Genomic DNA, 27,310 nt, shown 5'->3' with positions numbered 1-27,310 from the left:
AGAGCAACGATGTTCAAACTGTGGTTCACCAAAACTCCTCTAGGTTCTTACGGAAATTTTCAAAGGTTATGAGAGATTTGCTTTCCATTTGTTTCTTAAAACATTTAATTATTGTTAAAAAGAATTACTGGCCAAAATACATCCAATGTGATATAAATCAAATTTTCACACCTCAACAATGGTTGATTTTATGTTTCTAATTTAATTTAATACTCTTTTGAGATATTAATTGGCAAGTAGTCTGGAATTATATGACAAGCCACTGTAAACGTGCATGGGGGAGCATGAAGCTACAGGATTTTAAAAAAATAGCGTACAATATTCAATAACAAGGATGAATGGCCACCCACCACCCAGTTTTAAATATCTGGTTTCTTCAAACTCATTCTCAAATATTGACTTCTTGTGTGTGTGTGTGTGTGTGTGTGTGTGTGTGTGTGTGGCAAAATACACATAAGAAAAAATTTACCATCTTAACTATTTATAAGTGTACCATTCAGCAATGTTAAGTATATTCTCATTGTCATAAAACCAATCTTCAGTACTGTTTCATTTTGGAATCATTAACTATTCCCATTAAACAATTCCCCATTCCCCCTACCTCCATCTGGTGCAAACCACCATTCTTTCTGTTTCTGTGAGGTTGACCACCTAGATAATCCAGATAAAGTGGAATTATACTGTATTTGCCTTCTTGTGACAGATTAGTATTGAAAACTACCCCACTTTTCAATAACTGGGGGGGGGGTGTCTTGTAATGTATGAAAATAACACAAAATTCTTTGGATATCATAGTCTTAGAGTCAATGTCCATGTCCACAGGTCACTAGAGGAAAAGCTTCTATAAAGATTACAGAAAAATGAAAAACTGTATTATTTCTCCAGCCTCTTCTCAGTAAGGGTTCTCCTTGTAAGTCACAGGGTTAAGAAAATGTAGAGAGTGCACAGAGAAGTACCTCATTCTGTTTTGCCTGGGGCCTTGTCTCCTCCTCTGATATGCCCAAACCTACAGTACCACAGTAAACCCTGCACTGTACTTCAAAAGCAAGCTCCTTAGAATTTACGGGTCAGTGAGAAGGTTCCTATCAGAGGTAGTGGAGAACTACCAGTGGCACTCTCAAGCAATTAGTTGGGGCCAAAAAAGAATAAAGGCAACAAAAGGAAGTCATTATGCAAATGTAAGGCCAGTAATTGCCCGTCTTGAGTAGCCTTGCCAAAGAATAGAGGAGAGTAGCTGACTGATGGGTTCCTGCCAGGCTGAGTTATTAGACTTCTCTCTCTAATTAATAACAACCTTCTGCATAATTTCTCCTCAACATGGCTTACTGACCATCTTAACATAGTTGGGGGGAGTGTAAGAAGAATGGCTCACAAATGACACCCTGGTCACAGCTCAGATAATTTAGCTGGTATAGCAGAGGTCTGGAGCACAGGGTGAAGTAAAGTTCAAAGAGTTTGAAAAGTTGCCAGTCTGGAATAGATAAAATCTGGTGTAGCTAGAGAGCAGCATGAAGCCAGAGTAAACAAGGATCAAATCAAAAACATTTGCCCCCAAATCTTTTTTTGTGTGTGAATCATCTACTAAATTCATGGAATAATCCTCGTTGCTGGAAGATTGTTAATGAATAGAAATCCTCAGGGAGTTTCTAGAAGATGTGACAGGCAAATGATCAACAATTTCAATAAAGGATGTTAATAAAATTGGATGTCGCCACAGAGCACTGTGGAATGCTTAAGACAACCTGTTGATAAGCTCTGAGGGAGAATCTCCAGGGAATGTGGTATCTAAGTAGAAGCAGAGGCATAAGAAGTCAACCAGGTGGGGAGAAGTGGGTTTTGGCAGAGAAAGCAGCATGTACAAAGGCCCTGTGGCAGGAGAGAGGTTGGCATGGTGGGTAAAGGACAATATTCAGTAGAACAAACATGAAGTGAGTTAGGTGATGAAGTTGGTAAGGCCTTCACACTTTAAAGAATACCAAGGCACCTAGAGGGCTTTCAAAGGCACAGACAATCGGTCCTGACCCCAGACTTTATAAAGTTTTAGGTCTGAATAATTTGCATTTTGGCAAGCTCTGAGGTGATGCTGATGCAGTTGATCTAGGGACTCCATGGTAGGAATCACTAATAAAGAAAACGTAGTGCACTTGGAGACTAGAAGGGGCTGTATGCACACCTGTTCAATCATAGCCATGATAGTAAGCAAATGGCAGCAACCAGGTCTAGAGAGAGCTAGGCATGGGGGTGTAGAGGAGTAGAGATTATAGAACTGGCAGTTCTCAATGACCAACAGGATGTCAAGGGCAATGGGGTATTCAGAGTGTAGTCAGAAGATTGTGTTACTCCTTGTGACAGGGAGAAAAGGAGGAGCAGAATTAGGGCAGAAAATGGCATTTCGGTCCTGAGGGTGGTACTTATAAGTTACATAAGTAAACAGTAATAATCAAATGGATGTTTTTCAAATGGATGTATCAAATGAATGGAAAGTATGTAATCAAATGGATGCCATTTAGGAGCTAAAGGAAATAGAAAACTAGGCTGAAGACACAGGGTAAGGTCCTGGGAAAGTGCAACATATCATAAAGGTAGAGATTGAATCTGTAGAAATAGGCCGGAGGGCAGGACATGTAGAAAGAAAAAGAAGAAACCCTGGAACAAACTCTTGACAGGAAAAACAAACACATAGGAATTGGAGGAGTATGCAAAGAGAACGCCAAATATAAAAGACCAAAACAGTCAGAGAGGAAAGCATAGGTTCCCAAGAAATGCAGCAAATAGAAGAGTTTCCAGGAGGGAGTGCTCTACAAACACAGAGGGGACAAATGGGAGAGAGTCACCAGCAACCACCAGCTCTAGAAATGTGTGAGCTTGGGGAGGGCGCTTTGGTTGAATAGGAGCAGTAAGTGACACAGTACCAGGCTGATGCTTCCATATTCAACGCAGTGGAACTTCTATTGTGAAAAGAAAATTCTACTGCTGATTCTCTAGTTTCAGCACCTTAATTCTATGCACAGAGACATTTGAAAATGTCAGGTCTATGGGAAAGCAAACTTGGAGGCTTATAAGAGAAACTGACATTGTACATAAATTGGTCTGGAAGGAAGATAGTGATTCTAATACAGTTCAAAGCCCCAGAGCAAGAGTTCTCACACAGAGGAGGCTCAGAGCCATCCCGAGGCAAGGGCGGCAGCCTTTTGCTGGAGAAGCTCAGCAGGCTAAGCTGACAACCAAGGCTCTGCTCATTTTCGTTCAGGTCCATCTGGTTTCTGCTCTTTTTCTCTCGCCTAGCCTCAGTGTGCCCCTCAGCCTCGCCCTTCTTCCCCAGTGAGCTCACCCCTCTGGGGCAAAGCAAACACCAGTGCTGATTGTAAACACTACTTAGGGGTGAGATAATTAAATGATAAGACAGACTTGCACTGGCGTGGAGTGTCACAATAACATGGGGACAAAACAGACGAAGTCAGATATAATCAGGAGAAATTATAAAATTAATTTCAAAATACAGAAAATAATGCCCCACAAACCGAGGTTAGCTGAATATCATTCAATAAAGAAACATGCTGAAAGAAGAAATGAAACCTGGAAAAACACACAATGTAACCCAGAACCATGAATATTTTATAGCATACAGTCAGCCACACTAAACATTTGAAGTCCACATTACTTTCTTTTCATAACCTAAGTTTACCCTATGATTTTAGTTCAAAAGTTTGAAGATGATTTTAAATGTTTTGTGGAAAAATATTTATTTTTCCTTTTATTATTTTTTTGTTTTTGTTTCCTTAAAGAACTTTATATTTTATTTTTCAATGGCAGTTGGCATTTAATGTTACTTTATAATAGTTTCTCATGTACAGCAATCGTTCTGGCATACAACCTGAACGATTCAAGTTCACACCCAGCACAATACATAGTTATTAAAATAACTGACTGCATCCCCTACACTGACCTTTACATCCCCATGACTATTTTGTAGTGACCAATTTGTGCTTTCGCCTTTTTCACCCCGCCTCACAGAGCCTCCCCTTGGGCACCATCAGTTTGTTCTCTGCATCTATGAATTGGTTTCTGTTTGTTTGTTTGTTTATTTTGTTCTTTAAATTCCATGTAGTAAGTAAAATCATATGGTATTTGTCTTTCTCTGACTTAATTCACTTATCATAATATTCTCTAGGTCCAACAATGTTGTCACAAATGGTGAGATGTCATTGTTTTTTATAAGTAATAGTCCATTGTATACGCAGGGATGAGCAAAAGTAGGTTTACAGTTGTGAGTACATGAAACACAGTTTATTCTTGTATTATTATCTATTACTTATTGTATTATTTGTAATATTAGTCTTATTATTGTTGTTATTATTTTGTATTCTTACTTATGATTTACCTTTTAGGTAATAATGACTGTTAATTTAACCAATGACCAACAAAAGTGAATACTTAAACCTACTTTTGCCCATCCTTGAATGCACCACAGCCTTTTTATCCACTGGTGTATTGATGGACATGCATTGTTTCCATATTTTGGATGTTGTAAATAATGCTGCAATGTTCATTGGGGTGCATATATCTTTTCAAATAGTATTTTATGTTTCTTCAACTATAGACCGTGAAGTGGAATTATTGGGTTATAAGGCAATTTCCTTCTCAATTTTTTGAGGAAACTCTATTCTGTTTTCCATAGTGGTTGTAATAAGATGCATTCCTTCAAACAGTGCATGAGGATTTCCTTTTCTCTACATTTTTGTCACACTTGGTGTTTGTTTATTTATTGATAATAGATTCTGACAGGTGTGAAAAGATATTGTGATTTTGATTTGTATTTCTCTGATTATTGATGATGCTGAGCATCTTTTCATATGTCTATTAGACATCTTTGTGTCCTGTTTTGGAGAAGTATCTGTTCAGGTCCATTGCTCACTTTTAATTAGATTATTTGTTTTTTTGATGTTGAGTTGTATGGGTTTGTTATACATTATATCATTGTATAAGTTGTATCATTTGGCAAATATCTTCTATCATTCAGAAGGTTGTCTTTATTTTGTGGATGGTTTCCTTTGCTGTGCAAAAACTTTTGGTTTGATGTAGTCCCATGTGTTTATTTTTTCTTTTATCACTCTTGCCCGAAGAGATAGATCAGAAAAAAAATATTGCTATGAGAAATGACTGAGATTTTATGGCCTCTGTTTTCTTCTAGAATTTTGATGGTTTCAAATCTTACATTTAAGTCTTTAACCCATGTTTAGTTTATTCTTCTATATGGTGTAAGAAAGTGGTCTAGTTTTATATTTTTTGCATATATTTGCCTAATTTTTCCAACATCATTTATTGAATAGACTGTCTTGACTCCGCTATATGTTCTTGCTTCTTTTGTTCCACATTAATCGACCATATAGAGCTCTCTATTCTGTTCCATTGGTCTATGTGTATTTTTATGCCAGTACCATATTTGTGGATATTTTTAAATGAACTAAAGCAGTATAAATGTAACTCACAACTTTGGGTGAAAAGATTTTATTTTTAAACTTGGAGAAATCCAAAAAGTTTTTATTTTAACCAAAACTTGCTAGCATTTACCTTAATAAATCATTCATTTGATTTTTTGGTAACTAAGTATATTTATCTTGAAGTTACTTGCCTTTAAGAAAGCCCAGAATCTGGTCCTGTTGCTTGCTAACTTATTTGACACAAAGCAAATCATTTATCCAACAGGTTCCCAATAAATAAAATCACTCAATTTAATTAGATGATCTCTAAGGTCCTCACTAGCTTAAGAATTCTGTAAACATGATTCATTATACTGATAACTCTGAATAATGCTTTATAGTCAACAGATTCATAAAGTTGACAAAAGCTTAGACATTATTAAATCCAACCCACTTTGTTTTACTGATCAGTAAAAAGAGGCTCAAAAGATCTAATACCTTGCCTACTGTCAAGTAGTTTTTTAGGACTAGACACAGAGTCTAATTTAGGACCAGTATTATTTCCACTGCAGCATAGGGCTCTTATAGAAAGGTTAAGATAATACTAAGGATGAACAAAGAAGCTCAATGGGGAGTCAGGTTTAAGGAAAGAGACAGTACAATGGCCAATGGGATGCATTTTCCAGGAGAGAGATCTTTTGGCAAAGTTCTAAAGAATTTGAAATGTATGTACTTTTGGCAAAGTTCTAAAGAATTTGAAGTGTATGTAATGGTTGAAAGGAAATGAATAATTAATTAAGAAATTAAAATAAAAGAAGGATTGTGGATAGGGTGTGTTATTGCCTGCTCAAAACTAATGTTTTTGTGTTCAAAATGCATTTAAAATGTCTTTAAACCTCTGATTGTAAAACCTTGCTAATTTCCAGTTCTTAAAGTGCTCAAATTTCAGAACTACAATTAAAGCTATGTGTTTCTCATTCTTGGTAATGGAAGTATTTCACTGTAGTTGAGAATTTATACATAAGATTGCCATACTAGAAAAGAAAGTTAGCATCTGGCCTTCAAAGTTGGTGCAGAAAATGTGTGTACATGTTCATATGTTTCAGATTTGCTAATTGATTTATCAACAAATCTTGAAGACAAAGAAATCATTTATAATTCCTGAGGTCAAACTAATGAGTATCTAACAGGAGTAATTTCCTACTGTGTTCTGGTATCTTTTTAACACAATCTTTTAAAAACAGAATTTCCTTAAAAACTTTAATGAAAAGAGTAAAGCAACATGTGTGGGATCTGATCCATGTTGCTACTCAGTTTGCTGAAGTGCCATTTCTGTGTTAGTTCTAAAATTCTCCTTTAAATATAATTTCAGTGTGGATGTGGTAGAAAACCCAGGGACCACAAAGGGAGTAAGAGAGCTAAAATATATGAGTCCATCATATGAATCACTCTAAACAAACATGAAAATATATATTGAGAAGAAATGAGATTGTAGATAGCAACAGGATATAGAGACTCAGAGGGAGATAAGAGCAAAACAGGACAGAATTAGAAAATTAAATTTAAACTTCTAAAGGAAAGCAAACAGCACAAAAGTGTTTTTTGGGGAAAGAAAATAAGACTTTTAAGAGATTTGTAATCCAAGAAGTTTTTATAGTTTCACCCACAGGCTGGTAAAAATCATTTCATATGTCAGCACATAGTGTTAAAGTTAAAATGCTCAAATTGTTTCTTATTCTCTTGTTAAAGCAGCCATAAAATATATGTAGGGTTGATTTAATAATCCCCATTTCTTTTTCTTTTTTTTTTTTTTTTTTTTTTTTTCATTTTTCCCAAGCTGGAAACGGGGAGGCAGTCAGACAGACTCCTGCATGCGCCTGACCGGGATCCACCCGGCATGCCCACCAGGGGGCGATGCTCTGCCCCTCTGGGGCATCGCTCTGCTGCGTCCAGAGCCATTCTAGTGCCTGAGGCAGAGGCCACAGAGCCATCCCCAGCGCCCGGGCCATCTTTGCTCCAATGGAGCCTCGCTGAAGGAGGGGAAGAGAGAGACAGAGAGGAAGGAGAGGGGGAGGGGTGGAGAAGCAAATGGGCGCTTCTCCTGTGTGCCCTGGCCGGGAATCGAACCCGGGACTCCTGCACGCCAGGCCGACACTCTACCGCTGAGCCAACCGGCCAGGGCCTAATCCCCATTTCATAGATGGAAAAATTGAGGAAGAGAGAGTAATTTTTCATGACACACATACAGATTGATACAAAACCATTTGTGAAAATGGAAAATGGGGCCTAAATATCTTACCTCCCAATACATTTCTTTCTCACTAGTCTAGGTCAGAGTGAATGACCAGAGGAATAATTCCATTTCTTTTCCTAGAAAGATTGTAGAACAAGGTAGACATCCATCTATCTCACTGAGGACATCTGCCATGAGGCAGGGTAGGCAGACATGTTTTATTTTTTGTTTTGTTTGCCTAGCTATTGGGACTCTTTAAGGTAGTTTTTATAGAGTGTGTGTTATGTTCTAAAAGAAACATGAAAATAAATAAGAATTATCCAAGTTCCTATGATGCACAGTTAATTATGACTAAGATATTAAAATACTTGCTTCTGATTGTGTTTGTTAATTTTCTTTTAAAATCATTGTGCTGTTCTAAAAAAATATTGTTATCATTTTTAAAAAGTTAAATGCTTTCAAAAAGTGTAAGAGTAGAAATTTTAAAATAACCCCCTTAAAAATACATAATCATTCTTGATATTTTAAATGTGTGTATATCTATAGGGAAAAAAAGATAGATAAATTTATGATAAACATTTTATAGATAGTATTTATAATTTTAAAATAATACATTTTATTTTATTTTTATAGGTAATAAATAAAAAACTAGAAAATAATTTAACCAATACAAAGTTTTTGCTTTTACACATTTAAAAAAACAAATTACCTAATGTAAATAAAACTTGGGTTTTATACTTTAAATATGTGCAGCTTTTAATGTGTCAATCATTCCTCAATAAGTGTTTTTTTAAAAATCAGCACAATTTAAATTAGTACAACCACTACGGAATAAAGTATGGTAGTTCCTCAAAAAATTAAGATTAGAACTACCATATGACCCAGCAATCCCTCTACTGGGTATATACCCCCAAAACAGAAAACACTGGTACATAAAGACACATGCACCCCCTGCCTGACTAGGCAGTAGCACAGTGGATAGATACTCAGACTGGGATGTGGAAGATCCAGGTTCGAGACCCTGAGGTCACCATCTTGAGCGCGGGCTCATCTGGTTTGAGCAAGGCTCAACAGCTTGAGCCCAAGGTTGCTGGTTTGAGCAAGGGGTCACTCAGTCTTCTGTAGCTCCCCATCTGGCACATATGAGAAAGCAACCAATGAACAAATAAGGTGCTGCAACAAAGAATTGATGCTTCTCATCTCTCTCCCTTCCTGTCTGTTCCTATCCATCCCTTTCTCTGTCTCTCTCTCTGCCTCTCATACACACAAAAAAAGACACATGCACCCCCATGTTCATCGCAGCATTATTCACAGTGGTCAAGACATGGAAACAACCAAAGTGCCCTTCAATGGAGAATTGGATAAAGAAGATGTGGTACACATATACAATGGAATACTATTCAGCCATAAGAAACGATGATGTAGTATCATTGATGGACCTTGATAACATTATACAGAGTAAAATAAGTAAATCAGAAAAACTTAAAAACTATGATTCCTTACATAGATGGGATACAAAATTGAGACTCATGAACATAGATAAGAGTATAGTCGTTACCAGGGGGAGGAAAAAGGAAGGATAGGGAAGAGGATGGGGGAGGGGGAGGAGTATAAAGATGGACAAATATAAGGTAATGGAGGATGATTTGACTTTGGGTGATGGGTACACAACATAATTGACTGACCAAATGATGTGGAGGTGTTTTCTCAAAATCTATGTACTCTTGTTGACTAATGTTAATTTTTTAAATTAAAAACAAAATAAGCACAAATAATACTTTTTTACTTGTTTTGGTGGGGCTTTTTTTCTAACCACCACCATCATCATCACCACAAAGTTACTATTATTAGGGCTCACCATGTTTCAGATACCATATTAAGGTTTTCTTTACATGAATGATGCTATTTTATCCTCAGAACCCATCTGACCACTGTTGTGTGCAGACCCATCTACCCTATAGCATCTCTAACTTCACTGATTTCAAGATAAAGACAGACCAGGTGCATAGCTAACAAGACTGGTGCAGGGAACCACATTCTTGCATTCAGGGACAAGCATGTAGACTTTTGACATTTACTGTCACTCTCTTTATGCCTCCTTCCCACTTACAGCTCAAAAGTGAGAAATAAGGAGGTTAAGAGAAGGTAATCTGTCTGCCTGACATACAGAAACCCAGATATGTAGAATCAAAGTTACTGAAAGAAAATTCAAAAGAGATTTGGAAAATCTCAGTGCTGCTGCCATTTTCTATCTTTCTATGGCTTTCCACAGCTTTTCCTTAACTGTGACTTCTTTTTAATTTAGTATCAGAGAGAGGAGAGGCAGTGAGAATTTTAAAAAATGGAGTTTGGAAAAAAAATCCAGAATTTGAATCGGGAAGTCTCCAAAAGACATAGAAGACACCTTTTATTGTATGTACACCATGCGGCAAGCCCTCTCACATATACTACTTCCTTTAGACCCCTGATAAGGTGAGACTTAAAGTCCCCTCTGTTTAGATAAGAAATTAGGACCAGGAAAGATAAATGACTTGTCCAGAAACACATAGCCAGGGATGGGAACGACTGAAATTAAAATTTAGCTCTATTTGATCCTAAAGCCTACATCCTAAAAAGGGTTCTGTACTAGTCAAGGTGAGGATGCAATAGTCATCATACATTTGCTCAGCAGATACCTATAGCATAGCTACCAGATGTCAGGTTCTGAGGACACAGAACAGAGCACTGGGTGGCCCTTGGCTTCAGAGTTTGCAGCCTATGGTGGTGGAGGAAGGACAGTGAGGTTAGAAGACCTCATACCCTCCCTTCCATTCACTGCCGGTATTACAGATATCTTTAAAATACAGAACTGCAGCCCTGGCCAGGTGACTCAGTGGATTAAGCATTATCCCAGCATACCAAGGTCCCAGGTTCAATCCCCAGTCAGGGCACCTACAAGAAGCAACCAATGAGTGCACAACTAAATTAAGCAACTGATTGTAACAATGAATTGATGCTTCTCTCTCTCTCGTTCAATGGAAAAATAAAAAATACAATAAATAAATTCATTTCCTCTAAGAATAAATGGTGGAAGTCACTCCTCAAGTAGCCTGCTCAGTTGTGCCAGAGGATAGAAACGTAAATGAACACCTAAATGACTATGTCACTCTTGGTAAAAGATGGCTGCTAGGTGTTGCAATCTAAGAGTTATAGACTAAACACCTAGAGGGATGGGAATCATCAGATTAGAAGTAAATGGATAAAATAAGACTACCTCTATGATATTTTATTGTGAAGATTGATTAGAAGATGAAAAACCTAGACCCAAAGGTACTGCTGCTCTCCACAAACAGGCTGGAGAAGTCCAAAGTCTAAATTACATACAAAATTAAGGGCCACAGAAAACGTAAGTGAATTTAACTGCCATCATCTCTAAACCATATTTTCACTAAAGCTTACAACCTACTTCTTTGACCCAACAAATTGTTAAAAGTACAAATTTCTTGAATAAATTTTACTGAGACCAAGAATTGTTTTTTTGTGGGAGAAATGAATGCCTTTTGTTTCTCATAGACAGAACCATGATTTTTTTTAGGGGCAGAGAGAAAAGCCCCTTATATAATAACACGCCCTGTTTTTCCCCTCTATTCACTCTATCTCTCAGCTGAGAGCAGATCAACTATGGAAAATATTTCTGGCCAAATAAGAGCAACTATGATCATCATTTACTGAACATCCACCATGTTCAAACTACTGTTGCGAGAACTTTAACATATGTCTCATTTAATCTTCCCAACAACCCTAGGAGATAGACATTTACATTGATTTTTTTTCTTTTACTCTTTACTGGAAGCGGAACTCTTATTGTTGACTTTTAAACAACAAAATTTCTTAATTTTAGTTTAAGATTTATCAATATTTCCATTTTTCTGTCTTCTGCTTTATCAAATAATGCCATGAGCTTTTACTTTTTTTTTCAATTACAGTTCACATTCAGTATTGTTCTGTATTAGCTTCAGGTGTGCAGCACAGAGGTTAGATAGTCATACACTTCACAAAGTGTTGCCCCTGATATTTCCGGTACCAAACTGGCACCATACAGAGTTATCACAGTATAATTGACTATATTTCCTATGCTGTACTTTACATTTCCATGACTGTTTTACAACTACCACTCTGTAATTTTCAATCCTTTAACCTTTTTCACCCAGTCCCTCAATCCCCCACCCTCTGGCAACCATCAGTCTGTTCTCTGAGTCTGTTTTTGTTTTGTTTGCTTGTTTATATTAATCTTTAGATTTCACATATTAAGTAAAATCATTTAGTATTTGTCTTTCTCTAAACAACTGAATTCACTTAGCATAATACCCTCTAGGTCCATGCATGTTGTTGCAAATGTTAAGATTTCATTCTTTATACCCAAGTAATATTCTATTGAATCTATGTATCACTGTTTTTTTATCTACTTGTCCATTTAAGGGCATTTGGGCTGCTTCCATAGCTTGTCTGTTGTAAATAACGCTGCAATGAACATGGGGTGCCTATATTCTTTCAAATTAGTGTTTCAGGTTTCTTCAGATATATATCCAGAAGTAGAATTACTGGGTCATGAGTCATAAGGCAGTGCTATTTTTTATATTTTGAGAAAACTCCCTGGTGTTATTTATCCATTGTGGCTGCACTAATCTGCTTTCCCATCAACTCTGAACGAGGGTTCCCTTTTCTCCACATCCTCACCAACACTTGTTGTTTGTTGTTTTATTGATGATAGTCATTCTGACAGGTATGAGGTGGTATCTCATTGTGGTTTTAATTTACATTTCTCTAATGGTTACATTGAGCACCTTGTCACATGTCTATTGGCCATCTGTATGTCTTCTTTTAAGATGTGTCTATTAAGGTCTTTACCCATTTTTTACCCATTTTTTAATTGAATTGTTGGGGAAGGGTGGTGCTGAGTTGTATGAGTTTTTTATAAATTTTTCATATTAATCCCTTATCAGATATATCTTTGGCAACTATGTTCTCCCATCTAGTGGATTGTCTTTCATTTTCTTGGTTTATTTTGCTGTTTAAAAGCTTCTTAGTTTGATGTAACTCTATTTGTTCATTTTTTGTTTATATGTTTCCCTTGCCCGAGGAAATATAACATAAAAATATATATATATATATCACTAAGAGAAAATGTCCAAGATTTGGCTCTTGTGTTTTCTTTTAAGAGTTTTATGGTTTCAAGTCTCATTAACTCTTTTGAAAGATAAAGAAACTGAAGTTGCATAGAGGAATTGTTACATGCACTATGGTATATTTCTACACTTGAATATTATGCAGCCCTCAAAATAATATTTTCAAGGAGTTTTATTGGACATGAGATTATAATGAAAGGTATATGAGAATTAAGTTTATAACTTCTATGTATGCAACTAAAAAATATGTCAAAATCCTAACAGTTGCTAGATGGAATAATAGTATTAATGATTTTAATACATTTTTATATAGTCTTTTAATTTACAAAAAAAATGACAAATTTTTATTTCCATTATTTTTAGAGAAAAAAAAATTATATCCAGGAAATACAGCCAAAAATGTAGAGCATTTTAAGAACAAGGACATAACTTCTGGCTGGCATGACCTTGGATGGTTTCGTGGAAGATAACATATGGTACAAACCTTGGAAGAGAGACAGGACTTACACAGGCTGAGACTGGAACAAAGAGGAAAGAGGGATGCAGTCCAGGCAGAGAAGAGTGAAGCAAGATTGATAAGAGTTTGGGGCATGTGAAAGGAAGTTGTGATAGAAAAGACCCCAAATAGGAGGAAGCCAGTTTGGAGGTACCAGTACAAGCTTGGTTAATAGAGTTTGCAGTTTGATAGACAACGGCAAACTTTGGAAGGTGTTTTTGGTAGGGCAGGGCCATGATACAAGGAATGCTTAAAGACTTACTCTACCAGGTACATACTCAATGAATGGATAATATAAGAGAGTCCATTGAAATAATCTAGGACTGAGATAACAGGGCTCTAATTAGCTTGCTGGCAATGGAAACGAGGAGGAAGGAACAGGCAAAGTCCCCTCCTTGTCACTCCAGCCTAGCTCCCCACTCCTGCCTCTCTAGCTCCAACCACACTGGCCTTCAGCCACACTGGCTTCCACTCTGTTCCTGGAAGCAGCTAAAGGCCTTCTTGCCCAGGTCCTTACACAACCTGCTCCCTCTTCCCTTCTCTAACACCTTTGTTCTTATTTTATTCTTTGGGTCTCAACTTAAATATTTCTGCCAGGAGTGTTGTCCGGGCCCTTTCTGCTAGTAGACACTAGCAGGGGTCCCCAAACTTTTTACACAGGGGGCCAGTTCACTGTCCCTCAGACCATTGGGGGGCCGCCACATACAGTGCTCCTCTCACTGACCACCAGTGAAAGAGGTGCCCCTTTCCGGAAGTGCGGCGGGAGCTGTATAAATGGTTTCAGGGGGCCACATGCGGCCCGCGGGCCATAGTTTGGGGATGCCTGGTAGAGCTTCCTTTGTTCCAGATAGAACTTTGTACTTTTCCTTCATCACACTGATCATAATCAATAGCTATAAACTAACATTTATTGTGGGTTTATAATATCGGTTATTACATTACATTCTTTACAAGTATGTACAAGATCTCAGTTTCCCCATCTGTAGAACAGGATAATATTATTGCCTTTCTTACAGAGCTGTTAGAAGGATTAAATGACTTAAAGGCTTTGAACAAGACTGGCACATAGTAAGTATCTGAAAACTATTATTAGTTGTGTAATAATATATTTAAAATCTGCCTCTCCACCTTCTCTGTAGGGGCAGGATCTGTCTTACGAGATGGAGTTTGTGTTTACCACTGTTGGCCAAGTGCTTAGCATCGTGCCCAGTCACTGTGGGTGCCTGGTAATATTAAAATGACTGACTGAACAAATGAAAGGCTGAGTCTAGAGCGCTTACCACCTAATACCACCACCACGCACAGAGTACTTTAGCATTTATGATGCATGTTGCATTATTATTTTGATTAATTCTAAGCACAAATTCAAGGAGGCAGAGAAGGAACTATTATCATTTTACCTTTAAAAATGATGAATCTCAGACAGTTGTTTTCCCTAGGCCATATGGCTAAAAAGTGGTAGATCCAATAGGAGAAAGAACTTAGCTCTCTATATTTGCAGGAGGCCACAGAGTGTCTTAAAGACAACCAGGGGAGAGTTACTGTGCATGGGCTCTAACCCGTCACCACTGACGATGCAGTTCTGAGTTGCCCAGTTATAAGCTCTGGCCTTGCAGTGACTCCTGAAAACCTAACTGCTGCTCAGCTTTGCTCTGCTTCCTTCTCTGAGGCACTTGCTGGTTCCTTTCTTGTCCAAGTACTCCTTATTAACCCCACTGCTCACCCCAAATTTGAGTAGAGCATCACAGACCAAGCCTGACACCAACCTAAAGGGCTTTAATTAGACCAGAGCAAGGTAGAACACTGATTCTTTCTTGGTTGGATATAAGAAGAAAGAAATTGAATGATTTAACTGAGTTACAAGCCTGATTAATCAGAAGAACAGTTGTCACTTTAAAACAAGTGGAATTGGGATAGCATTTGGAAGTGGAGTTAGCACGCAGGAGAGATGTCAAGATAGTACTGTGGGAATCATCTATGCAAAGGGAATGATGGGATCCAAAGAGTCCAAGTCCTGAGCAATATCATTTAGTTCAGGGCTCTTCAAATTGTGTTCCATGGTGTGCCGGCATTCTGCAAAGGGGCATCAAGCCCAGCTGCCTGGCTTGGAATCTCGGGCTCTGCTTCAAACAGCACAGGGCCACATTTATCTGATTTACATTGAATTTCAGTGTCAGAGATTGTTTGATTTAAAAAATTACAGCTAAGAGAAAAATTTGGAACACCAATTTAGTAGATATTCTCTCTCCCTGTTCTGCTACCAATGCTTCTTACAATATCTTGGCCCCCACACAGAGAGATAGACAGCAGGAAAGCATCGTTCATGTGAATTTAGTTCTGATAGTAAAAGCACTTGGCACCAGGGACTCTAACTGAATAATATTCAGGTGACTCATGTGTGATTTAGAAAACATTTTTGATGTTCCAGTCTGGCTCCAGTTCATTGAATCAGTCACAGGTTCAAACTGGTTTACTAGGGTTTGATTTTTTAAAAACTTGGTTTTAGTTTCATTTCCCAGATCAGAAGAAAATAAAAACAATACTGTTTGGATTTGATTTAAGGTTCAGCAAGCTTGTGTAATCACTCCAGGTTTTCACTCGTGGTTTGCCTCTGCACCAACTTCTGTTCTGGGGAAAAAAAAATGCCCTCTAGATATGTCCAAATCAATACTGGTGGACTGATTCAAGGCCTGCACATAAAATGTCGTGATATGACATCCATGATGTCATGGGATTCACCCCAGCTAGCCCTTTCCTTGAGTTCTGGGCAGGTCTTCAATCTAATCTCATAGGGAGAACATCTGCCCAGGAGTTCTCCTGAGAGAAGGTCCCAGGTCACAGGATACCCAAAGGACAGTAGCACCACAGGGTTGAGAAATTACATCAGATGCAGCTGCCCACTTCAGAGACCCAAGTTTCATGTGGATTAGCACTTCTTTGTTATTCCTATCCGGGCCCAATTCCCAGAGCTGTTAGCTCATCCAAGGTCCCTCATCCATAGGAGACTTGAACAATGCCAAGGCAAATTTGAAATGCCATGAACATTCAAGCAAGAACAGATCCTAGCTCCCCTTTAATCAAATCTCAGAGAATTAAAAACAAAATAAAACCTACTTCCAGTATATCTATTTTTTTATCCTTTGATTGGTTGATACCCAATCTATGATCAGCTCAATTTTTTTAATATTTCTTGTTATTGCCTTAGATTTTTGAAAACACAGATTCATTTTTGCAGCTGCACTATGTCTCTGCTAAAATGTCTGACTAAAGAAAATTCTACTGTGGAAAATGTGTAATGTTGCCTAGAGTCAATTTTCTATTTTAAACATACTCATTGAGATAGTACATCATTTACCCGGTGTGATTCATTTGACCTCTATATTAGTAATTTGCATAATACCTTGAATGTGAGGTTTCTTAGAAGAATTCAAATAACTTTCCATTTTTGAACCTATACCGAAAGTTCTATCAGGAGCGTAGAGAATAGAGGTCGCCAGAAAGGATGCCATGCATTACTACGAAGAATGTGAAATACGGGAGAGAAGATAAAACCAGAAGTCAAACAGCCTTGGCTTCAAATCCCAACTCTCCACCTACTTGGTAGGTGAATCGGGGCATCACTTAATTTTTCTGGACCACTTCCTCTTCTGTTGTGAGGATTTAAAGACACACTGTGTTGACAGACCTGGCACATAGAAAATGCTCAACACACATTTGTTCACTTTGTTACCTTTCTCAGATATCAGGGGTCATAAACTTCTGTTGCTGACAGTGTTCACTCTGGCAATATAAAAGTTCTTGCCAAAAAAAGGGGGTACTTGAAATCAGAGAGATTTCAATTAAAACAGTTTTGCCACTGATTAATTGTCAGACCTGAGCAAGTTATTTAACATTTCTGAGTATCTGTTCCTCATCCATGAAGTAAAAATTATAATGAAGTTTTCCACATACAGCGGTGGGAAGGATTAAATAAAATAATTTAAATAAAGTAACTGGCTCATGATTAGCATTGAAAGTGGTCATTATTACTATAAAACAGTAGTGCCTTACAGTTGTCAGTGGTGAAATCCAAGATTATAAAAGTAATTTAGAAAAGCTTATGTCTCCTTTGTAAAATAGTGAACTACTATTAATATTATCTTATTGATTGTCTCATTGAGATTTAAAGACTTGAGTTAGCTAGATTATTTACAAACTTTGAAGTTTATTTTATCTCATTTCTATTAAAATCCAAAGCTTCTGAAGTATCCAGAAAGGAAAATTGAAATTCTTTATGTTCATTTATGATGGCCCTGATCTTTTGGTTATCACTAAATGTTTTCCCTTACATGTACAACTACAAGAAGAATATTAAGATCAATTTATACTACGTCCTTTCATGAATTTTGCCTTTGAAACTACTTTGAAGTCTGACTATGTAGCTTTAAATATCCATTTAGGGAGTTATAATAAAATGTCCTAAGAGGACATTTTTCTGTTCCGTTGGGAGCTTCATCAACAGACTGATGCTGTAACTCAAAACCCTTAGTCTTTATATTTTTTAAGGGACTTTCACATATGTTCTTTTAAATGCATCAGAAAAGTATCTCATTTTGGCTTATCTCACTTTGATAATAGCATTCTCTAGGAAGCAACTTTCCCCCTACTATTCAAGTACTTCCTCAACTTTGTCCCTGAAAACCTGTTGTTAATTTTTCTCTCATCAGGCTGATCATTTGATTTAAGGTCGAAGGTGTAAAAGAATGGACCCGTGGCTGCTGATTACACTGCTCTATCTCCATTGGTGTTTTATGAGCCCATTCAACCCTGATTATACTAATCTGATAACATTGTATTTGAATTGGTTGTTGCTTCTCAAAGAGAAATGACGGTGTTATGGAGATACCACTCTGTACAATCCAGAATGCTGGTCTTGTATTTAGTCACTGATTTTCCAAAGAAAAGGCAAGAATATAAATTTTGGTAGAAGAAAAATGAAGCTTGAAATCCAGAAACCGGTGCAGAAGACCACTGTGACTGCATGGAAGCAACCCTGTGAATTTTCTGGCCAACGCCCATGAGTGCCAACAAACCATTTAACTAGTTTTAATTAAGATAACTGCTTAGCTCTAAATTAACTACACAAGATCTTGCTCCATATTTTTAACATTTAAAAAATTACATTCATACCTATACTTCTAACGTGAGTTTAGAGTTAAATTGTCATGTGACTGTTACAGCTACTTTTTCCACCGGTCCCCACCCTTCTTCTGACACCCTCCTCCTTAAACCCTCCACTCTTGGATTCTGCACCAATGCTTAATGCTGAAAACAGGAGGGAGTCAAGAGCACTTGGCTTTCCTCTGTGAATAGCAGTTTCTATCCCCACTTGATTTTGTTAATGAATATTTCTTGTAAAGGAAACCTGTGAAAGGAAAAATAATTATTCTTGTTTCCACCAATGAAAGTGCACTTAATTTATCATTTAACTTCCTATAACACAGACCACAGATCGGAGAATACATGAGGTCAAATACTGGAGAAGGTAGGTTAGCCATCACTTCTGAGATAAGAGAATGAGGTTTAATGATTGTGATCTAGCAATATTCTCAGTGAATTACAGTCTAAAACTATAGAGAAAATAACAAGGTTTTGTAAGTGCCCAGTTCAAGGTATGATTCAAATGAACTGAAGAACCATTATTGGGAGATGACACTACAAATAGACCCACTAGGAACACATAATAGACTACACCATGTGAGACCACCTTCCCAGCTTATCTATTAAGAAACACTATATAGTCTTATGGGATTTGGGGGGAAAGTAATCATGCTAGAGAAAGAAAGATGCTCAATGCCTAAGTCTTTTAAAGAATTCTAGTTAGCTTGCCCTAGACAGAATATGTCTGATTGTGTATACTTTTTAACCATTTATTTATATCTAAGAAAAAATACCAAGTTTTAAATTGCTCATGGTCTGCAAGTATGGACTACTTATTAGCACTATAAGATTTCTGTCCAATTAAGTACTTTCTTCTGACATTATCTCAATAATACAACATTCGCTTGTTGACTAAAGTAAATTTAATTAATTGAATTCAATGTATGTAATAAACATTTTTATTCAGAACACTCCTTTTCTTTAATATTTTAAATGACTCTTAATTATCTACATTATAACTCCAAATTCCTCATTCCAAGCCCTAGTTAGCTTGCCAAACTTTTATTCTTTGATTCTCTTTATGCATTTTTTAGTCATATTGAATTCCACACTATTCTCCAGATGGTCCTAAATTTTCCTATATTTGTACATTTGTTCACACCTCTTTTTTTAACTATGATTTGTTTCTTTATCATAAATAGTAGGTTCTGTGATAGAGCAAGCAAAAACGAATTTAAAACAATTCTGGCCCTGGCCGGTTGGCTCAGTGGTAGAGCATTGGTCTGGCGTGCAGGAGTCCTGGGTTCAATTCCCAGCCAGGGCACACAGGAGAAGTGCCCATCTGCTTCTCCACCCCTCCCACTCTCCTTCCTCTCTGTCTCTCTCTTCCCCTCCCGCAGCCAGGGCTCCATTGGAGCAAAGTTGGCCCAGGCACTGAGGATTGCTCTGTGGCCTCTGCCTCAGGCGCTAGAGTGGCTCTGGTTGCAACAGAGTGGCACCCCAGATGGGCAGAGCATCGCCCCCTGGTGGGCATGCTGGGTGGATCCCGGTTGGGCACATGCGGGAGTCTGTCTGACTGCCTCCCCATTTCCAACTTCAGAAAAATACAAAAAAAAAAAAAAAAAATCACCAAAAAAAAAAAATTCTGTAAGAAAAATTAACACAGAAGGGACAATCTCTACTGGGAGTTAGGGTTGTAAAGAGCAAATTCTTTGTCAAACATCTGAGTGGCTGGATCAAGTTTAAGATCAATGTTACTGGACAGTGGACCTGGCCCTTTTGGTCAGGCTAGGGCCGGCCAGTAGTATGTGCATTCTTGACTTTGTGCAGGAAAAATCTCACAACACAAGTCCAAGTAATTTTGAGAGTAAGTTTAATAAAGCTGTGGACAGTGAAACAAGGAAGAGTCTAGAATAGAAGAAGCTATTCTAGAGGCTCCTTTGGCTCACTGGGAAGTCAGAGAAAAGGGAGCCTTGGTGACAAGATCAGAGGTTGGCCTGGGACAAGTTGCCACTATCTACTATGCCTGTGGAGGAAAAAGAGGGGATGGGGGATAGGAAAGGCATGGACATGCTCTCTGGACGGAGAGCAAACTGGGTCCTCCATCCTAAGGTCTTTTAAGGGTGGAGATTTTAGGAGAGTTCTCAAGGGACGATCTCAATGGAATATTCATTAGCTCTCCAGGTGTGTCCTTTTAGGGTGTGGTCTCCACTGACTGGTCAGCACCAGGGCAGGTGATCACTGATGCAGCTGGTCCTGAGGTCAGCTGTGGCACTGCATATTTGGTTTTGCTGCTTTTCTCAGCCTGTAGCTAAAACACAATTGAGGTCTAGATTATACCCTTAGGGGTTCATGAGTAAGGGCTATTTGCTGGTCTTTGTTCATGCCTTTGCTAAAGAGGTCTAACCCTGTGGTTTTCAACTGCTGGTCTGTGAACCAGTGCCAATCTGCCAGAAATTTCATGCTGGTCTACAAAAGAGTTAACCATCTGATATTGTATGAGGATTAAAGACTAGCAGTTGAAAACCACTGGTCTAATCCATATGACTAGTAACATGCCAGAGGAAGAAAGGTCAGGGAAGAGTCTGAACTGCATGACCAGAGATATGAAATCAGGGGGTCTAAACTGCACGACCAGCAATATGCTAGTAGATGAAAGGTTACTCTGTGGGCAAGATCCTTGTCTTCCCAGTTTTTCCTATTGCTAGGCACCAATGGGCTTTCTGCCCTCATGGCCTTCTGTGTCTATCCAATAGTCCTTGCTCTGCTCATGTCTGTTTAACTGCCTACCACATCAAGACCTATTTGGCAGGTCTAATCTGGTTAGGGTGCGGATGGGCTGTTTGGAAAGCATAAGAGACATTGAAATCACATTAGGATTTTTCTATCATGAATCAGGGAGGTCTAGAGCAACATAACCAGGGTCCTGCTCTGGGGAATAAGGCGACCAATGTTCTAAGACCACAGTCATCTTTGTATTTTGTTATGTAATATTTATTGATTACTTGCTATGTGAAAATTTTTGTGCCAGCCATTGATAGATACACAATGATCAATAAGAAACTCTGACCTCAAAAAAATAAGAAGTGATCACAAATAATTCAAGAAGTAAATGTAAGGCCAAGAGGGAGAAGTGGTGAGGTTTGGCTTGTGGAAATAGCCAATAATTCTGACTCTCCAATGCTAAGGGAAGATCTCACCCTCACTCAGAACCCACCATATTGCTTCTCTCCTGCCCTTACTTCCAAGTGTGAACGACCACAAAGTCCACTTCCCTGAAGTTGCTTTAAGAGACTCTGCTATCATTGAACAATTTATGTTCATGTGAGGACCAGGAAAGCAATGTGTTATTAGAGGTAACCTACATGCACTTCAGTTTCCTCCCTTCCCAACAATTTCCTTCAATACTCTCCTAACACCCACTGCCAACTAAACTTACAATCTAAGTAAAAAATGTGTGTCTGAACATACAACCAATTCCAAAATGTTTCCTAGGATCCCATTCCAACAAGATTGCCACCCCCAATCTCCCTCATAAAGCCATCACCAATGCCAAGATAATGGACTATTTAGATCTGTTGATTCAAGTCACAGAGAGATTGACCCCCTTCTAAATTATTTGCTATACTTTGTCACCTGAACCCCCACTAGGCTTAGGTTAGGTGTGGAATATCACAAACTCTTTCTTGAAAACAGTTGTGTCAGCTTCTTATCCTTATACTATAGGTTTTGGATTCCAATTTATAGTAAATCCAAGGAAGTGACAGGACAATGGACATTATGCCATTCCTTCTATCCCTCTCTCATCTTTCTTTCCTATGTCTACCTTCCCCAATACAAAACAGAAACTACTATATGTATTAGTAGATGTAAGTTGACATGCGGAATGGGGACCTGAGCTTGAGCTCTGCCGAGCAATATGTTCTACAACATCAGTGGGCTCTTTTCTTTAGGTCAGTAATGTCAGATTAGTTTTTAGAAAAATTTCCATGAATGCCTTACCAGCTTTAGTGTTTTAAGAAGCAAAATAAAATTGTCTGGAAAAGTGAATTTATGTGGAATACCTTCTTTGGTAATGATCAGTGAGTGAGGCAAAGACACACACCTAAGACAAAAGAAATGTTCCCACTGTCTCCTGATGGAAGTTTAACTCTCAAAAAGATTCAGATAACTGAACTTCAAGAAAGGCTAAGACCCTTTCTTTTCTTCTTAACATGGTCCTTAAAGGTGAAAATTGCTTCCCATGTAGTACCCAGCTGTCCTGCTGTCTTTTCCACTTCAGTTTCACTCATCCCTGTGACTGATAAACCTCTCAGTGCCTTCTGAGATTCATCTCGGTAAAGATGTCATTCACACTGGTGCTTCCTGCTTAACATGGGCCAACAAAAGGCTGACAAGTTATTAGTGTTATCAATCATGACTGTGCTGGAAGACTGGCTTAGAGAACCCAAGCTTCTTAGTCAAAGGAGCCTGTATGAATTTTACCCCAACACCCACAGCAAGCCAGCAAAACTACCCAATGTCTGCTTATGTATCTGGCAACCCTGATTCCTTATTATTACCCATGTTTGGGTACAATTAGCTTATGATAGACACTGATGGATGGGTGGATGGATAGATGGATGCATAATCATCCCTTCACTAGAGCCAGGTATTTAAAGAATTAAAAAAAATGAAACTCAAATCTCAGGTGTGCTGTCTGTTGCAATTCAAATTTAAGGATTTGGTGGAAAGAAGGTAGGAGTAAAGCTCCTGACTCAAATTTAATTTATGGATTTCAGCTTCTCTTGACACTCCTTTGGCTAACTACTTTGGATTTTACTAAGGAGTTCAGTGTTTTCATACAAGGCTCAACCCATATATAAGCATACCCAGCATAATGAATTTAGATGTTAACTCTCCTACAGAGGAAACAGCAATTCTAGTCACACCTCCATGGCATGCACTGTTTCCAGCTTTGCCTAGAAAATGTTTTCCATTAATATAAAAATATGGCTTATTTAGTTTGCATTCACTGCAACAGGTTGACACTGCAACAGGTTTTGGAGCAGTTTAATTAAAATCATGAATTATTCCACATCATCTGGGAGGCAAAACCATATTATTCTGATGCTTTTGTTTCCTTTTGAGCATGATGCCACAGGAGATGTACACATCTCAAAACAGAAGCTCAAAATGCAGGGCCCCATCTGACTGTTGGGTGTTTCCCTCTGCCTTTATCTCCATAGAAAACAAGAACATTACAGCACAAAGACTGCCTAGGTCAAGAAAAAAAGGCAGCTCACAGAGTCCACTCAGAAATCCCTGGGATCAAACTAAGATCCAGAGTGCGATTGGGTTCAATGGTACAAAACCCAATGCTAGACTCCTCAACAGCCGAAATGAATAGCAGCCATCTTTCTGATATGAGATCTTAGGGGAAATCTGTAAGAAGGTGGGAGGGACAGCGGAGATTAAATTTATGGAGTGTCTGTGGGTCTGCAGGCCTCTGAACTGGTGAACTTTAATGCAAAGGGCTGTGAGATGGAAGATGTTAGTGTCCCCAGGCCCGGGGTGAAACAGGAGACCTGGAGGCAGGGGAAGGTTCAGGGACACAGGTTTAGTCCAGTGGAGAGAAAAATTTTCCCCTCTCCCTATCCACATGGAACATATTTGGGCTCCTGGACAATAGAGATCAAAATAATTGATCTCTGGTATGGAAGTTTTCAGCTTTCGGAAATGGCAGGAGATGATGCCCTAGACAAGGTCATGCTCTTCTGCAGCGGAAAGGCTGGAGGAAGGCCAGCCATGCCCTATGCACAGAGACTTGCTTGAGCAGGTGCTCAGCAGCCTGGGAGATGAGCCAAAGTACCTGCTGGGAAGGGTATTTTACCAGTGTGCTTGAAATGGGGAAAGCTATGAGCCAGCACAATTTGGATACTAAATATTGATTTGTTCTTCTCTCTACCAATAGGCTTGCAAGGCCTGGGGACATGTAGGTTACTAAGATGAGTCTCCAACAGACATGCAATTCTGTTCTTCAATAATTATAACATCCCTAACATAGGTACATATACAAAAACATATACACATACACTTCATCTCAATGAGCTCAGTTTTCGTTCAGCAGGCAGAAGGGAAAACAAAAGATAGCTTTAGATGTAGATGCAGTAGAATAGCTCTCAGAGGTTCCATTTCACAGATTTTTATAAATTAATTAAAGTATCATTTGGCATCCTGCAATGTTCCCCACACCAGGTTCTTGTCACTCGTAACACAGCTCTGTTCAGCCTTTTGTGTCAAAAATGCCTTCTTCGCCCACACTGCTTGGCAAGTCAGAGAGGGAGAAACTTCAGATCCCGATCAATATTCTGTGTCTCTTTCACAAACCAATCACTCACACCTAGGGTCATATGGCCACATTTCAACATTTATATTTTTAGCACAAAATTATTTTTCAGTTTATTATCATTGTCAAGATCACTGTGTGATAAATGATAAATTATTATAATTATAAAAACCCGACACTTCAATTATTGCTTGTTACCTATTAATTCCTAGTCATTAGTACACAAACAATTATTATTGCTGGAGTTTCATAACTTCATTGACATCACTGTTGTTGAGATGCAGAATGGACACTCCACTTGCAGAAAGGATACTCCACTTGCGTACCCCTTTCAGGGCATGGCTGGTTCTTTGGTACCAAACTACAGTAATGTTGGCCTTCAGGTTTACTATTAAACATAACAAATAATTCGCTGTTTGAGTGCTTGATGTGGTCAGATTCTGTGATATAAATATGACAAATAAATCACTGTCTTTTTCCCCCCAATTTTTCAACCCCAACCCAGGAAATCATAGCAAATATTTCTTACACAAACTTTCCTTTGATTTAGGTGAATTATGTCTCTCGAAGGTATCATCTAAAAATGCAAACAGAGGGACCCATGCCCTCATGAATTGTCTTTTGAGATCACTGGGTGTTGGGAACTTAAAATATCCCATATAATGAGAAAGAACAAGTGCAATTCCTCATCCTTCTTCATTCCATGATGCTTTCATGCACCATGACGCTTTCATACGGAAGCGTTGTGTTCTGTGTTCAACTTCATGGAAACAATGTGCAACACTAGTAACTTGAAGAAGCCTTCTGGAACCTCTATCCAAGAACAGGGTTTCTTCTTAATGTTGCTTTTTATTTTCATGCGTTCAGGAGTTTCTTCTGACATAGGAGTGAGCAGCAGTATCTTACAACAAAGAGAAGTTTTGGAGAGAGTTATCTCATGACTAACAGAGGGAGGGAGCAGCTCCTTCACCAATATCTAATAACCCTTAGAAGCTACCTAATTACACTGATCTTTAGTCTCCTCATCTTTACAGTGAAATTAAAAAATAAGAGAATTTCTGAAGTCCCACACCATCTGATTCTAACATCCTATGGGTTGGTGAACGTAAATGATCTAACATAAGTAAAATGAAGGCAACCACGGGAAAGAGGCTCGTGAAGCCTGACAACTCTTAGAGGAAACCTGGGGACACCGATCAGTCACAAGAATAGTAGAAGCAGCCCAGGGTTCCCAATGAACTCTGCATATGGTAGTTATTTTCCATTTCTAATGTACCATTTCTTTTTTCCAACATCTTAGTAGACATTTTACTTGGAGATTCTTTATGGACTTCAAACTTATGATATGTCACTGTGATTTCAGTATTTCTGCCATCCTCTTCTACTGTTTCTGTTTCTGTTGAGAGTTCCAGCACCTCTTAGCCACACAGCCTTGAAATTTATTAGGCTCCTCTTCTGTCCCTGGAAATTCATCCAAACATGGCTCAATCCTGCCTCAGTTCTACTTCCACAATTCACTGCAGAGACGTCACTTTTACCATCAGCACCTTAGTCTAGACCTCACTGTGGATTTCCACAATACCTAATTGACCTCCTCACCAGACTTATTTCCCAAAGGGTAGGTCAGGTCCCATTATTCTTAAATACATTCCATTGTACCATTTAGCCTCTGCATGAAATTTTGATTCCCACAACCTGATGTAAAACAAATTCTTTTTATTGGTTTGTTTTCTTTTTTATTTTTTTTAAGAATTTTGTTATGAGTTTCTTTGAACCAAACTGTCTACAATTGCCAGGAAGCAGTCTCAACGGATTGAGAAAGTGCTCCAGAAAATGGTGGTTTCACCACTTGTTTTATACATCAGAGTCAAAGAGGAAGAAGTAAGGGGATTACATGAAATTGACTGGTGATAGATTAGGGAGGTGGGGGAAAGCAAAGCAGGGAAATCTCTGGGGTTGGGTAAAAAGTATAATGTATATACTGAAACTTCTTTTACACAGGTAGGAATAAAATAGTTAAGTTAATTAACATGATCATAATAACAATGAAGAGATTTGCTGGTTCCTGCTCTTTGGGGATGTCTGCCCTGAAGGGAGTAAGAAAGGAAGATTACCCTCATGTTATCAGGTTTGTTTTTATTATAGATGTAAAAGATGACAGGCTAGATTAAGGAGAGAAAAATACCTCCCTAGGACATGACTACCCACTGTGAACTGTTTTTAGTTAAAAAGTTGTCATTTCAGACCATCCTGTGTGGTTACTTTAGGTCTCTGAGTCTGCAAGTCCACCATGTTTCAGGGATCATTACTACAGTTTGTTTGTTTCTTTCTAATCGTTTTTTACTCCTAATTTACTGAACTCTATTGTCCTTCTTTTATATTTTTCCTGTTTTTATTCCCTTCTAGATAGCTGTCACCATTTTCTCTACACATTTAAATCTACCCTTGAGTCAAGGCACCAATGAAATGCCACCTCTTCTCTAATCTCCACATCCCCGTGCTGGGAGCAATCTTTCCTACTTCCAAATA

The 27,310-nt window shown here is 38.3% G+C and overlaps 1 protein-coding gene across 4 annotated transcripts in view; it reads left to right on the top strand.

Moving 5' to 3' along the window:
- KCNMB2 (potassium calcium-activated channel subfamily M regulatory beta subunit 2) overlaps positions 1–27,310 on the top strand; it is a 293,224-nt gene that overhangs the window by 70,251 nt on the left and 195,663 nt on the right. Inside the window, exon 1 of one of the 4 annotated variants that reach the window (XM_066347072.1) lies at positions 10,947–11,038. The exons of the other annotated variants lie outside the window; for them this stretch is intronic. The gene's annotated coding sequence lies outside the window, so the exon portion shown is untranslated. Of the gene's footprint in view, positions 1–10,946; positions 11,039–27,310 lie in introns of those variants that run through there. 4 annotated transcript variants of the gene reach the window in all.

This window comes from Saccopteryx leptura, chromosome 8, assembly GCF_036850995.1.
Source record: "Saccopteryx leptura isolate mSacLep1 chromosome 8, mSacLep1_pri_phased_curated, whole genome shotgun sequence".
Lineage (NCBI taxonomy): Eukaryota > Metazoa > Chordata > Mammalia > Chiroptera > Emballonuridae > Saccopteryx > Saccopteryx leptura.
This window is presented reverse-complemented; position numbering and strand designations above follow the sequence as displayed.